At 41.4% G+C, this 14,303-nt stretch overlaps 1 pseudogene; it reads right to left on the bottom strand.

Annotated features, from left to right (window-relative positions):
* The window catches only part of LOC103747674, a 69,385-nt pseudogene extending 57,514 nt beyond the window's left edge, over positions 1-11,871 (bottom strand).
* Between the last annotated feature and the right edge of the window lie 2,432 nt (positions 11,872-14,303).

The following is a 14,303-nucleotide window of genomic DNA, read 5'->3' as shown; positions in this document are numbered from 1 at the left end:
AGATAATAGCATTAACAAATAAATTTTCCATCTGTTGTGAGACTTCTTTCCTGGGGATGCTAAGCAATGTTTATTCCCTTTTAAGGTTCTAGTGACAAGCCAATGTTTGATTAAAGTTTTGCTGGGGAACCAATGAATTTATTGAGCTTACTCACTGAGATACCTGTGGGATTGCTGAGGTATATGTATGACCTGAGGGTCTGCACACTGGAAAGCCTTTACCCAGCATGGCTCATGCCTCTCTTCCTAGCTTTCCTCAGATTATATACTTTAGCCCTCCCCAAATTCAGGCAGCCAAGTGTGATTAGAGCCAAATTACATACAGTTGACTGGGAAAAGTGGCTGGATAAACTGGTGAGGGTCCAATGACCCTGCTTGGCCCTCCTTTAATGAACAAGCACGGCCATCAATAAGCCCAAATGTGACGATGTTTAGCAATCAGGTTCAGCCAAAGTCGTGATGATGGTAGTTATTTCATGCGGAAGGGACTGCTGTACAGCATCATGTTATTAAAAGGGCCTGGAATTTAAAGGATTTGATGCTAGGATCCACATATGAGGGAGAATATATGTCATTTGTTTTTCTGAGTCTGTGTTACTTCACTTAGTATAACAGTTTCTAGGCCATCCATTTACCTGCAAATTTCGTTATTTCATCTTTCTTTACTGCTGAACAGAACTCCATTGTGTAAATATACCACATTTTTGTTAACCACTCGTCAGTTAACGGACACTTAGGTTGCTTCCATCTCTTAGCTATTGTGAAAAGACCAGCAACAAACATGGTTGTACAAGTTTCTCTACAATAGGATGAGTCCTTTGGGTGTATGCCAAGGAGTGGTATAACCAGGTCATATGTTAGGTTCATTTTCAGTTTTTTAAGAGTTCTCCAGACTGTTTTCCATAGAGACTGCATGAATTTGCAATCCCACCAGCAGTGAATGAGCAGTCCCCTTTCTCCACATCCTTGCCAACATTTGGTATCATTTGTTCTCTTCATCCTAGACAGTTTGATTGGAGTAAGGAGATACCTTAGGGTGATTTTATTTTGCCTTTCCCTAATTACTAACAATGTTGAACACTTTTGAGATGTTTCTTAGCCATCTATATTTCTTCCCTTGAGAACTCTTTGTTTAGATATTTAGATCATCTTTTCACTAGGTCATTTGGTTTTTCTATTCTTTGTTTTTTGAGTTCTTTATATATTCTGGATGTTAAACCTCTGTCAGATGGGTCACTGGTGAAGTTTTTTTTTCGGTGGGTCACTGGTGAAGTTTTTTTTTCCCATTCTGTGGGTTTTCTCTTTACATTTTTGATTATCTCAGGTTTGGATCTTCTGTTGATCTATTTTTGTGCCATTACCATGCTGTTTTTATGACTATAGTTCTGTAGTATACTTTGAGATCAGGAATAGTAATTCCCCCACCTTTGCTCTTTGTGCTCAGGGTTGCTTTGGCTATCCAGGGTCTTTTGTGCTTCCATACAAACTTAAGGATTTATTTTTCTGATTCTGTGAAGTATGTCATGGGGATTTTGATTGGGATTGTGGTGAATTTACATATGACTTTTAGGTAGGATGGTCATTTACATAATATTAATTCTTCCAATCCATGAGCATGGGAGGTCCTTCCATCTTCTGATATCTTCCTCAATCTCTTTCTTTAATGATTTAAATTTTTCATTGTAGAGATTTTTGGTGTCTTTGGTCAGATTCATTCCAAGGTATTTTTATTTTTTGCAGCAATTATGAATGGGAGCATTTCCCTGTATTCTTTCTCCAATTGCTTGTTATTGGTATATAGAAAGGCTACTGATTTTGTAGATTGATTTTATAACCTGCCACTATACTGAAAGTATAGAGAACTTTTGGGATCTTTTAGCTACAGTATCACATCCTCTGCAAAAAGTGATAATTTGACCTCTTCTTTTCCAATTAGTACTCCTTTAATTTCCTTCTCCTGTCTTATTGCTCTAGCAAGAGTGTCAAGCACTATGTTGAAAAGGAATGGAGATAGTGGACATCCTTGTCTGGTTCCTGATTTTAATGGGAATGCTTCCAGTTTTTCTCCATTTAGAATGATGTTCACTGTGGGTTTGTTATATGTGGCTTTAATTATGTTGAGGTATGTTCCCTCCAGTCCAATTCCCTCTAGGACTTTGAACATAAATCCATGCTGAATTTTGTCAAAAGCCATTTCTGCATCTATTGAGATGACTATGTGTTTTTTGTCTGAGTCCATTTATATAATTAACGATGTTTATTGACTTGCGCGTATTGAACTATCCCTGCAACTCTGGGATAAAGCCTACTTGATCATGGTAAATGATCTTTTTGATGTGTATCTGTACGTAATTTTCAAGTATGTTGTTGAGAATTTTTTCATCTATGTTCAAAAAGGATATGGGTCTCCAGTTTTCTTTTTTGGTTGTGTTTTTATCTGGTTTGGGTAGTAGAGTGATGCTGGCTTCATAGAAGGAATTTGGGAGTTCTCCCTCTGTTTCTATCATTTTGAATATTTAAGTAGTATTGGTTGGAGGTCTTCTTTAAATGTCTGGTAGAATTTTGCTGTAAATCCATCTGGGCCTGGGCTTTTTTTAATTGGGAGGCTTTGTATTTCTGTTTCAATTTTCTTATATGTTATGGGTCTGTTTAAACTGTTGATCTTTTCTTGGTTTAACTTTGGAGGTTCCCATATTTTAGATATTCATCCATTTCTTTTAGATTTTCAAATTTAGTAGCATATAGGTTTTTAAAATATTCCCTATATTGAATCTATATATCACTTCTGGTAGGATGTTCATTTTCACAATATTAATTTTTCCAATCCATGAGCATGGGAGGTCCTTCCATCTCCTGGTTCTTCCTCAATCTCTTTCTTTAACAATTTAAAATTTTCATTGTAGAGAACTTTGGTGTCTTTTGTCTGGATCTTTTGGGTGTCTGCTGTGATGTTTCCCCTTTCGTCTCTGATTTTGTTGATTTGGATTATCTCTTTCTTTCTTTTGGTTAACTGGGCTCAGGGTCTGTCTATCTTGCTTAGCTTTTCAAAGAATCAGCTCTTAGATTCATTGATTCTTTGTATTTTTTTCTCTATTTCTATTTCATTAATTTCTACTATGGTTTTTGTTATTTCTTCTCTTCTTCTGGGTTTGGGTTTCATTTTTTCTTCCCTTTCTAGTGTCTTGAATTGCAGTGTTAGGTCATTTATTTGGGCTCTTTGTAGTTTTTTAATGTAGGTACTTAGAGCTATAAACTTCCCTCTTAGGACTGCTTTTAAAGTGTCCCAGAGGTTGTGTTGTGCTGTATTGTCCTTTTCATTGAATTCCAGGAATTCTTTCATTTCTTTCTTAATTTTTCCTTTGACCCACTCATTGCTTAGGAGTGTGTTATTCAATCCCCACAAGTTCATGTAGTGACTAGGGCTTTGTCCAGTGTTGATTTTGAGCTTTATTGTATTGTGGTCCAATAGAATGCATGGGATTATTTCAAGTTTTTGTAATTGTTGATGCTTGTTTCACAGCCCAGTATGTGGTCAATTTTTGAAAAAGTTCCATGGGGTGCTGAGTAGAATGTGTATTCTTTGGTGCTTGGTTGGAATATTCAAAAGATGTCTATTAGGTCCATTTGTGTATGGTATCATTTAATTCAGATGTCTCTCTGTTTATTCATTGCCCAGTTGACCTGCCTAATGGAGACAGTGGGGTATTGAGTTGGGGTTTATCTGTGTCTTAAAGTCCTGTAGTGTTGTTTTTATGAATTTGGGGGCACCAGAGTTTGGTGCATGTATATTAAAGATTGTAATATCTTCTTGGTTAACTGTTCCTTTGATCAGAATGAATGACCCTCTTTATGTCTTCTGATTAGTTTTGCTTTGAAGTCTATTTTAACAGATACTAGATTTGCAACTCTTGCTTGTTTCTTACTGCCATTTGCTTGGAATATTCCTTTCCATCCTTTTATCTTAAGGTAGTACCTGTCTGTGAAGGTGAGGTGGGTTTCTTGCACACAGCGAAAAGATGGATTTTGTTTCTTAATCCATTCACTTAGCCTGTGTCTTTTTACTGGGGAGTCAGTTCATTGATATTTAAGGTTATTATTGAAAGATGTGTATTGGTTGCCATCATTTTGATTGCTGCTTATGTTTTCTGTCTAATTTTGTGTTTCCTCAATTATACCTTTATTTATTTTCTTTTTTAATATTTTATTTGTTTATTTTTTATGTGTATGCTTGTATTACCTGCATGTCGGTAAGTGCACCTGTGTCGTGCAATGCCTGCAGAGGGCAGAAGAGGCTGTCAGATCCCCTGAAACTGGAATTACAGACAGCTGTTAGCTGCCATGTGGGTGCTTGGATTCGAACTCAGGCCTTCTGCAAGAACATTGTTCTTAGCTGCTGAACCATCTCTCCAACCCCACCTTTATTTATTTTCTTTAATTGCCCCTGGGGTATATTTATTTCTGTCTCTGCTCTCTGTATTGCTTCAAGTATTCTTTGAAAGGCTGTTTTTGTGGCCATGTATTCTTTCAGGCTATTTGTGTCATGGAAGATTTTTCTTTCCCCTTCAACTATGATAGACATTTTTGCTGAGTAAAGTATTCTGGGCTGCCATCTATTGTCAGGCAGAACTGGAAATACTTTTGTCCAGGCCCTTCTGGCTTTCATACTTTGCATTGATAAGTCAGCTGTAATTCTAATGGGCTTTTCTTTGTGTGTGACTTGCTTTCCTTTTGCTGCTTTCAGTATTCTCTCTTTGTTCTGTACATTTAGTGTTTTTACTATGATATGTCATGGAGTTTCTTTTCTGATCCTGTCTATTTGATTTATGTGCTTCCTGTATTTGTATGGGGATGTCTTTCCTTAATTTTGGGAAATTCTCTTCTACAATCCTGTTTAAGATCTGGTCAATATCATTAACCTGAAGTTCTTCTCCTTCCTCTATTCCTATGATCAATAAATTTGTTCTTTTCATGGTGTCCCACATCTCTTGCATATTCCATTCCTGTGTTTTTAAAAAAAATTTTCCATAATCTTTGCTTGAGTGGTCCAATTCTTCAATTTTGTCCTCCAGTGTTGATACTCTGTTTTCTATTTCATTCATTCTAATGGTGAGGCTTTGCCCTGTTGTTTCAAGTTGGCTTATTAAGTTTTGCACTTCCTCCTTCATTTCTGCCTGAGTGTTCTTCAGTGTTTCTATCTCTTTTTTTTATTTCATTCAGAAGTTTATCCCTATCTTCTTTTAGTTCTTTGATTTGTTTGTTCATGTGTTGTTTAAATTTGTTGAATTCCTTGATCATTTTTATGATTGTTCTTTTAAATTCAGTGTCCTGGGTTATCTCTAGGGGGCTCTACTTGTAGAACTCTTCTACAGGAGTGGTGGAGTTTGGTGGAGACATAGTGCTTTGGCTTTCCATTTTATTATTCTTTTGCTGTGATTTTGGCATCTGAATTTCTTTTGTTGTTTATGATTCTGATATGAGAATTAAGTTGAAGTATGCTTCTGTTTGTATTATTAGGTTGCCTAGATCCTTTCTTTATTGGTTATGTAAAGCTGGTTGGTTGGTACAGGCTTCAGGTTCTCTCAGGTTTAATTTGAAGGGAATTCATGGCTTCAGATCAGCTATTCAGGAGTACCCACAGAAGCCCAATTCAGGTTCTAGTCAGGTACACTCAGGGTTCCTTCACCAAGTGGAGGCAAGATCCAGGGGCTCTCAGGATATCCCCTGTGTTCTCAGGCCCTCTGCCAGAGGGAGGCCCAAGGGAGGCCAGAACTTGGCACTCTCTTGTGGTCTGCTGAGATCAGAGCTGCTACATAGATGGAGGTAGGAACCCACCCTCTCAGGCTGTCTGCTAGAATCTCAGCCTTAGCCAACAAAAGCTCGATCTGCCCTGAGGCCTTGGGAGGGGCTTCACAAATCCCAGGTGAGGGGATAAGAATGGTGCAATCAGGGGAAGCTCACTACCACTTGGAGGCAGGATCCAGGGGCTCTCAGGCAGTCCCTTGTGTTCTCATCCCCTACACCAGAGGGAGGCCAGAACTTGGCACTCTCTGGCAATCTGTGAGATCAAAGCTGCTATACCAGTGGAGGTTGAAACCCACCCTCCTGGCTTTGAGAATTCTTAAGCCATGTTAGATTTCCAGTCACTCTCTCTGCTTCCTGTGTCTGCTTGAAGATGTGAGCCTTCAGCTTTCTGCTCTAGTCACCTCTGCCACCATACCTCCTCCACCATTATGGACCCTAACCCTCTGAACTGTAAGCCAAATAAACACTTCCTTTTGTAAGTAACCTTGGTCATGGTGTTTTATCACAACAGCAGAAAAGTGTAACTAAATTTACTTTCCTCACCGCTGTGATAAGATATCTGATAAACGTAACTTGAAAAGGAAAGGCTTCTTTTGGCTCACAGTCTGAGTATACAGTCCACCATGGTAAGGAAAGCATGCTTCCAAGAGTGTGAGGTGGCTGGTCACAGTGTGCGCAATCAGGAACCAGAGACAGGTGGTTACTGGAGCTCAGTTTACTTTCTCCTTTTCACTCTATCTAGGACCTCAGTCCATGGACTGGTGCCATTTGAATTTGAGGGTGTTTTTACCTCAGTCAGTCCAGTCTAGAAACTCTTTCACAGAGGAACCAAGAGGGGTGTCTGCTAGGTGATTCCAGATCCCATGAAGGTGACAATCAAGATGAATCTCCGCAGCCATATAAACACAAAGACTTTTCTTAGTTCAACAAAGACATCAGACCCCCAGTAAGTCAATTTGAAATGTTCTCTTCTCTGTCACTATGTGTCTGAGTTCACTCTACATATGTACAGAAGAAAGGAAATTATGCTGTAGTGCCAATGTTTAATCACACACAGAGGAATGTCTAGAAAGTAATAAAATACATGTTTAGGCACCGTCAAGGTCTACAGCTAATAATCGCATCTACTTGGAAACTCTGAGTATGCTTCAGGAAGCCTAGGAGGGTTTCAAAGAGTAGAATGATTACAAGGCTCACCTTTGGTTCTTCAGTGTACCCAGTCCTCTGAAGATAAATTCAGAGAAGAAGGAGGTGCTAGGAAACAGTATTTTTAAGTATTTTAATTCATTCTTTTAGAAATATATACAATGTATTTGATCATATCTGCCCTTTCTCCCCCTCCAACTACTCTCAGACCACATCCCCCTCCCAACTTAAATGTCTTTCTTTTTTTTTTTTTTATAAACAACTGAATCTAATTACTGCTGATTTTATGTACATGGATGTAAGGCTATCCACTGAAGTGTGGGCAATCCACTAGTGTCCATATCCCTGAAAAAAGCTGACTCTCCTGCGTCAGTCTCAGATGCCGACAGCTCCTCAGCTAGGGGTAGAGCCTCTTGATTGCCTCCCTCCATCCTGTAATACTGGTTGGCTTGATCTTGTATAGGCAACTACAGCTGCTGTGAGCTCATGAGTACAGTTTCCATCATATTTCAAAGACACGTTTCACCCTGGTCCTCCCCAATCTTTGGCACTTATAACCTTTCCATTCCTTCTTCTGTCATGTTCCCCAAGCCTTGGAGAAAGCATGTTTAATACAGATGTTGCATTTGGAACTGGGCTTTCCAACATACCTGTCCTCTGCACTTTGACCAGTTGTGAATCTCACTAATTGCAAATAGAAGCTTCTTTGATGAGGGCGGAGAACAGTACTAATCTAAACATATGAAGGTAAGTATTTAGAAGAAAGTTTGATACATATATCCACTTAGCAAAGTAATAGTAGTATATTCTACCCTGGGGCCTGTGATCTCTCTAGCCATGGGTTATTGGTAAGGTTATGGTACCAGGCCTAAGTTCTGTCCTATGGAGCAGTTCTTAAACCCAATCAGAAAGTGGTTGGATACTCCCATCACATTCATGCCAGTTTCTCCCCTGGCATGTATTGCTCACACGGTTCACAACTGAGTAAGACTGTTGATAACTTTTCTCCCCATACCACGTATGATACCTTCCAGCACTAGGAAAGCTTATCCAGCAGAGAGGAAGATTCCAAGCTTAATCAGTATTGCTAAAACTCTGTTTTGTGGGACAATAGCCTGACAGTCTTTAACTTTCAAAGTTTTCTTTCTGATGTCTCTCAACTGTAAAATGTGATTTGTTACACAGGTGTGCACCTCCACCTCTGCACATATTTCTTCTTCCTTCTCTCCTTCCCTCCCTCCATCTGCCCTTTGTTCCTTCTGACATTTCCTTTTATCCCATGGCTTTTTCTTACATGGTTCTTCAGGCTACTTTGTGAGAAGCTCTTTTCACACCTTCTCTACTTGCAATCATCAGTTTTAATCTACGCTCCTAGAAGTGTCACAAAGGGCCAAGCACATCTCCCCATCAGTTCTGAACAGTTCTCTCAGAGAAGCTTCAAGTAACCTAAGGACTGGTATTTGCAAAGGGGCAGGTGTGAGTTATAAACCTTTTTAACAAAGTAAGAATAGTAGGAGCTACCACAACCTCCTCGTGAGTCTATGAGAGGAAAACAGACCATGCCCCTCCTTCTTCCACCTTCTGGAGTTCCTCTGTGCGTGTGTTTCTGTGTGTGCTGTGCATGTAGATACCAGAGGCGAACCTCGAATGCTGTTACTCAAGAGTCATTCACTCATTTTTTGAGACATGCTCTCTCACTGGGGCCCGGGACTCACCCAGCAGTCTAGGCTGACTGGCTGACAAGTGTCAGGAATCCACCTGTTTCAGCCTCTCTGATGCTAGGATTACAAGTGTATGTCCCCCACACCCAGCTTTTGTATGTCAGTTCTGGGGGTTGAACTTTGTTCCTCATGCTTGCATGGCAAGCGCTTTGCCATTGAACAATCTCCCTGGTCATCGAGACTCTTTTCTCAAAGCCACATCTCGGTTACTGTCTGACTCCTTTTAAGTGGCTTGACTGGTCCCACTCTGTGTCAAAGGGGCCTGTCCTGGGCTGCTCCAGGTTCTTATTTGAAGCAAGACTGTCCATTTGCCTCTCATTTGGAAGGAGGCCATGGGATTAGTCTCAAAGATATCCCCTCAGGCAAACTTCATAGAAGCTTTACAGAGTATCTGATGCTGGACTTTGAACTCCAGAGCAGAGGCCTCCGGAAGCCCGAGGGTTGAGGGTTGGCAGCCCACAACTTGGGGAGACAGTTTAAAGCCAGGGCCTTTTACCCAGTTATAGCTAATCAGTTTGGCCAGCATCCTGAAACTTTTTTCTTTTAAACGGGAAGGGAATAAAAATATGCTTTGCCAAAAGTCTCTTCTTGTGGCCAGCATGAACTTAATTATACTTTCTGGCACTGCCAAAAGCCCTGAACCAGAAAATTCACCTAATTAGAAACAAAAACAAACCACAGTGTCTCAATAAAAAATGAGTTTAGATGCTAGAGAGAAAGCATGAAAAATGACATTTGTAAAATCTTTGATAGTCTAAAGAAAATATTTTCTTTTGCTTGAGGCAAAAAAAAGAATTTGAAGTTATTAAATATTTTTAAAGAGCCTAGCAAGGCAGAGGAGATGGCACAGTGGGTAAGAGCACTTGCTGCACAAGCCTGAGGACCTGAGTTTGGATCCCAGGACTCACATCAAAAGCTGGGTATGACTGCATCCACACCTCTAACCCCACAGATGGGGTAGGGGAGACAGCAGGGTCACTGGGGCTGGCTGGCTGCAGGCCTAGATCCACGTTCACTGTGAAACTCTATATCAAAAGAGTAAGGCAGAGAGTGAAAGAGCAAAACACCACACATCTTCCTCTGGCCTCTGTACACATGCACAGCCCAGAGCACTACCAGCCCCACATGTGCACATACATCATACACACACCAAATGTAAATACAAAAACTAAAAAACTTTCCTCAGGTTTGAGGGACTGGAAATTAGTCAATGCAAGAAGAACGAAAGAAAGGGAAAGCTTGCAGAGCAGGACGGTGTTTATATATTTCTGGCTTCCTGGTTACTCGGCACATGTTGAATGGTTGTGTGTATTTTGGACATGTATGAATACATTTATTAGTGCGTCTCTGTGTTTATAAATGTTCCAGGTGTCTGTACATTCTCTCATGGTCATGATGAAATACAGTACGTGAACTTCATGGCAGTGTAAATATGCATTTACGTAGCACAGATCTTCATGCATTTGCATATTACCTCTTATGATGTGATGGTTATCCCTCCTGTGTTAAAAGTTATAAATGCATCACTTCCTCTCCCTTCTTGCATAATAGACCAAGCCAAGTCCACTAGATCATGTACTTTCTTCCACTTTCAGACTGCCCATTTCTAGTCTGACCAAAAACGTCCTCTCTGTCTGCCCTTCAGCAAGGCTGCCTGGCTTCCAGTTCTGCTGGAGTCATTTGTGCCTCTGTGCTAACCACATGTGACATTGTCTGTGTTATATGGGGTCTTTCTTACTCTTGGGATCCAGGGGCACAACTTCTATATAGAGTCCCTGCCTCTGTCCCGCCTACACCCCAGCTTGCAGGAGGGTTGCTGTCCTCCCAGTATCAGTGGTATCTTCTGCATGTCTGTCTCAGCTTTGGAAACCAGGTTTCTCACTGATAATGACTGAGTTGATGGTTCTGAGTGGTCAGCCATCCCAGGGAAGCAGTGCATGAGTGTGACTTCTGAGTCCTTCACCACCAGGGCAGCATTTGATGTGCCTGTAAGAATTTGGAGATGAGATTAGGCATACGGTTTGGTGGTAGAGTTTATGCCTGGCATAAACAATGTCCTCCGCTTAATCCCAGGTGTGTATGGGGGTGGAGGAGAATCGTAGATAGATCATTGCAAATAGATTGGCAGATGAAGGGAAGGGATAGGAGGGAGAAGTAAGAAAGAAGGGGGAAGGGAAGGGAGACAGACAAATGGGCAGAAGAGGATGGTAAAGGAAAGACAGGAGAAAATAGGAGGGATGGTCAAAGAGAGAAATGGAAAATGAAGCCCAGCGCGTTCTGTGTCCTTTTCCTTTTAGCCCCAGAAAATAGAATGGAGAAGACAAGCGAGTCCAGAAGTGGGTATGCGGTGAGGTGGCACAAATGCTGGAAGGATGCTGAAGGTCCCAGCCTCAGGAGGAGGTGGTGCACGGATGCCACGAGTTTCGAGACAGTCTGGTCAGCGTTTTGAAAAGAATAATGCTGCTGATAAAATCTCCAGTGACCTAATCACTTAGCATTTCTGCTTCATGGATTTCAGCTGCTCACTTCCTTGCTAGAGGTCTCTTTAAGATATGCATGTTACATTGGTGGATGGGATGGCTTAGCAGGTAAAAGTATTTGCCTCATGTATATGCCCAAAGACCTGAGTTTGATCCTGGGATTACCATGGTGGAAGGAGACAACTCCTTAGAATTGTTCTCTGACCTCTACACACACAGTCTGCATTCACCTCTCTCTCTCTCTCTCTCTCTCTCTCTCTCTCTCTCTCATACACACAAATAACAGTTGAAGAAAAGAGAAATTCATTTACAAAAACAAAGGCAACAAAATCAAGTTTAAAAAATTTCAATGAGATCAGGCCATTTCAGGGTGGTATGACTGTGGACTAGTTTATGACATGTTGAAAGGTTAGGAATTGTATTAGGACAAATGAGATCTAGTCAAAGAGGTATAGCAAACCCAAGAGGTGGGTGATCCCCACGCAGAGTGCACTCCTTTACCAGAAACCTGAAGGGATCATTCCACGCTGACTCCAGATGCCTTGCACACAAGCCTACTTTGCCCAGTTCCAAAGCTGTGGCTGTGTGGTAGTTCCTACAGGGGACTTTGTGACCATCAGGTTGTTCAGTGAGCTTAAACGGTCACCTTGACACAGCCTAGAATCACCTGAGAAGGGACTCTCAATTAAGGGATTGAGCAGATCAGATTGACTTGTGGGCATGTCTGTGGAGAACTGTCTTAACTATGCACTCATATAGGAGGGCCCAGCCCAATGTGGGGAGTGCACCTGGGCAGGGCTGAGCTAGCTAAGCATAAGTCTGGAAGTCAGGCAAGAAGCAGCATTCCTCCATGGTTTCTGCTTCAATTTTCTGCTTGAGTTCCTGCCCTGACTCCCCTCAGTGATGGCTATACGTTGTAAGCTGAAACAACCCCTTTCTTCTTTGTAGTAGTTACTTTTCTGTTGCTGTGATAAAACACCACGGCCAAGGCAACTTATAAAAGGAAGAGTGTATTTGACTTATGATTCCAGAGGGATTAAGGTTTATAATGATGTGCAGTCATGGTGGCAGAGGTGGCTGGAGCAGAAAGCAGAACTGATTACATCTTCATGCAGGCACAGGAAGCAGAGAGAGTGACTGGAAATCTGGTGAGGCTTAAGAAGTCTCAATGCCTACCACCCCCCACCCCACCCCCACCCCCCCGTGAGCTGCTTGCTGCTTCCTCCAGCCGAGCTGCACCTCCTAAGACCTCCCAAAACAGCACCACCAACTGGGAACAAAATGTCCAAATCCTTGGAGCCAATGGGGGACATTCTCATTCAAACCACCATACTCCTATAAGTCAATTTTGGTCAGTGTTTTAATCACAGCAACAGGATGAAACTAGGACTTTGGAGAATTGATTTAAAAGTATTTTTTCATCTAGAATTTGAAGAATAATTTAAACCCACATCTCATGTGCTGCAGATAGAAAGCCAAGGTTGAAGGGGAGGTGTGTATAGAGCTTTGATCATCTGCAACACTGGGCTATCAAAGAACCCAAATAAATCTCATCATCATCCCCCTTCACTAGGAAGTACCACGGCAGGCACCTCCAATGGTACAAGTGGTTCAAACTGACATTAAAGAAGCCTGCTCCCTCAGACAACCATTTCCATTCTGAGCACTGGGCTCCAAGTACCACATACACCACCACTTTGAAGAAAGCTTTCTTGTCACTGGTTGCTGGAATGACTTTATTTCAATTTCCTCTTCCCAACGGGTCTTTCGGATGTAAGCATATTTCCTTTTTAACTGTAACATCCCTGTATTTGTATAAATATTTCTTATCTCAGCAATTGGTATATGTATCTTAAAAGGGTGTTCAATAGATTACTAAACCCAAAGTCAGCAGTTGCTGCGAGTTAAAAAAAATGTTTTATGCCTCAGAATATTCAGGAAATAGAAACTAAATAAATTTCAGTTCACTGAAGACATCTTAGAAGGTCGAATGAGTAAGCATGTTAAGTCCAGTCTCTAAAAGAGAATTCGTTCTGCTTCTCAAATTTAATGGTGAAATAATTTCTAGTGGGAGCAAATTTTGGGAAATGCTAGTTTAGCATCACTGAATATTAAATCTGAATGAGAATTCTGGGACCTAGTGGGCTGGTTTTCAAGTCTGTGACTCTTTAGAACCGTGAAACAACTAGAAGGAGCAATTCCCGGACTTAATCTGAAGTTTCCACTCAGGTTGTCCATGGAGCAAAATATTGAAGTTTAAAAATGTCGGCCAGTTCAGAAAGGCAAGGTGCCGTTGGTACATGTTGCTGAAGCCTCTAGCTTTCATTTTGCATACAAACAATATAGATTCTCACTTCAAATCCTGGGCCTCTTGAATCAAGCATATTTCAACTCTGCAATAGGAGTCCTTACGGAACACCTCCCCCCATATCACCGAATTTTCTTATAATCAGAATCATATTCTGTTCAGTTAAAGAGCTGACACAGCAGCCACAGGATGAAGCAGTCTTCAGACCCAATTACAGCCTCAACTCTGTCACCCATTAGTGATTCCATCTAGGAAACGTCCTTACTTCTCCTTGTGTTCCAAGTGACAAGTTCAAATGCACTGTTTGTACCTGACAGCAACTTGGCTCTGATTCAGTAGAAACATGTTCCAGGATCTTATCATGCTATATTATAAAGTCCAGTTTTATTATATCTCTATTGCTGACACAGTCTGCCCAAACTGTACTTAATGAAGTGGGTTGTGCAGGTATCTTCTGGAGCCAAGAAGCAGAGCCCTGCAGAAGTCTGGCCGACTCCATGCTCCCTGCCTTCTGAGAGTGATGCCTGCCTGCCTTGGCTTCAACTCACTGACCTGCACCATCCGGAGATCAAAAGTCAGACTCATAACAGGAAGTGCTTCTAAAGTTACAGCTGTCTCCTGAACCTGGCTTTCCTGCTATCTGTCCTTTTTGACGGGGCATAATTGAACCAGCTCTGGTTACAGGGCCAGGGCCTTGGGAAAACCAATGGTCAGAAGGAAGGTGACTGCTGGAGAATCAATCAAAGAATAGGGTTTCTTTGTGTCTGTGCTCTGCAGGTGGGGCGGGGCTAGGCTCCTGGGTTCATAGTCGCTTGTTATGGTTGGTGGGTTTCGCTGCTTAGTGCA

Source organism: Nannospalax galili, unplaced genomic scaffold, assembly GCF_000622305.1.
Source record: "Nannospalax galili isolate Female #2095 unplaced genomic scaffold, S.galili_v1.0 scaffold100, whole genome shotgun sequence".
NCBI classification, from domain to species: Eukaryota; Metazoa; Chordata; class Mammalia; order Rodentia; family Spalacidae; genus Nannospalax; species Nannospalax galili.
Note: the sequence above shows the minus strand (reverse complement) of the source record. Positions and strands in the feature narration are given on the sequence as shown.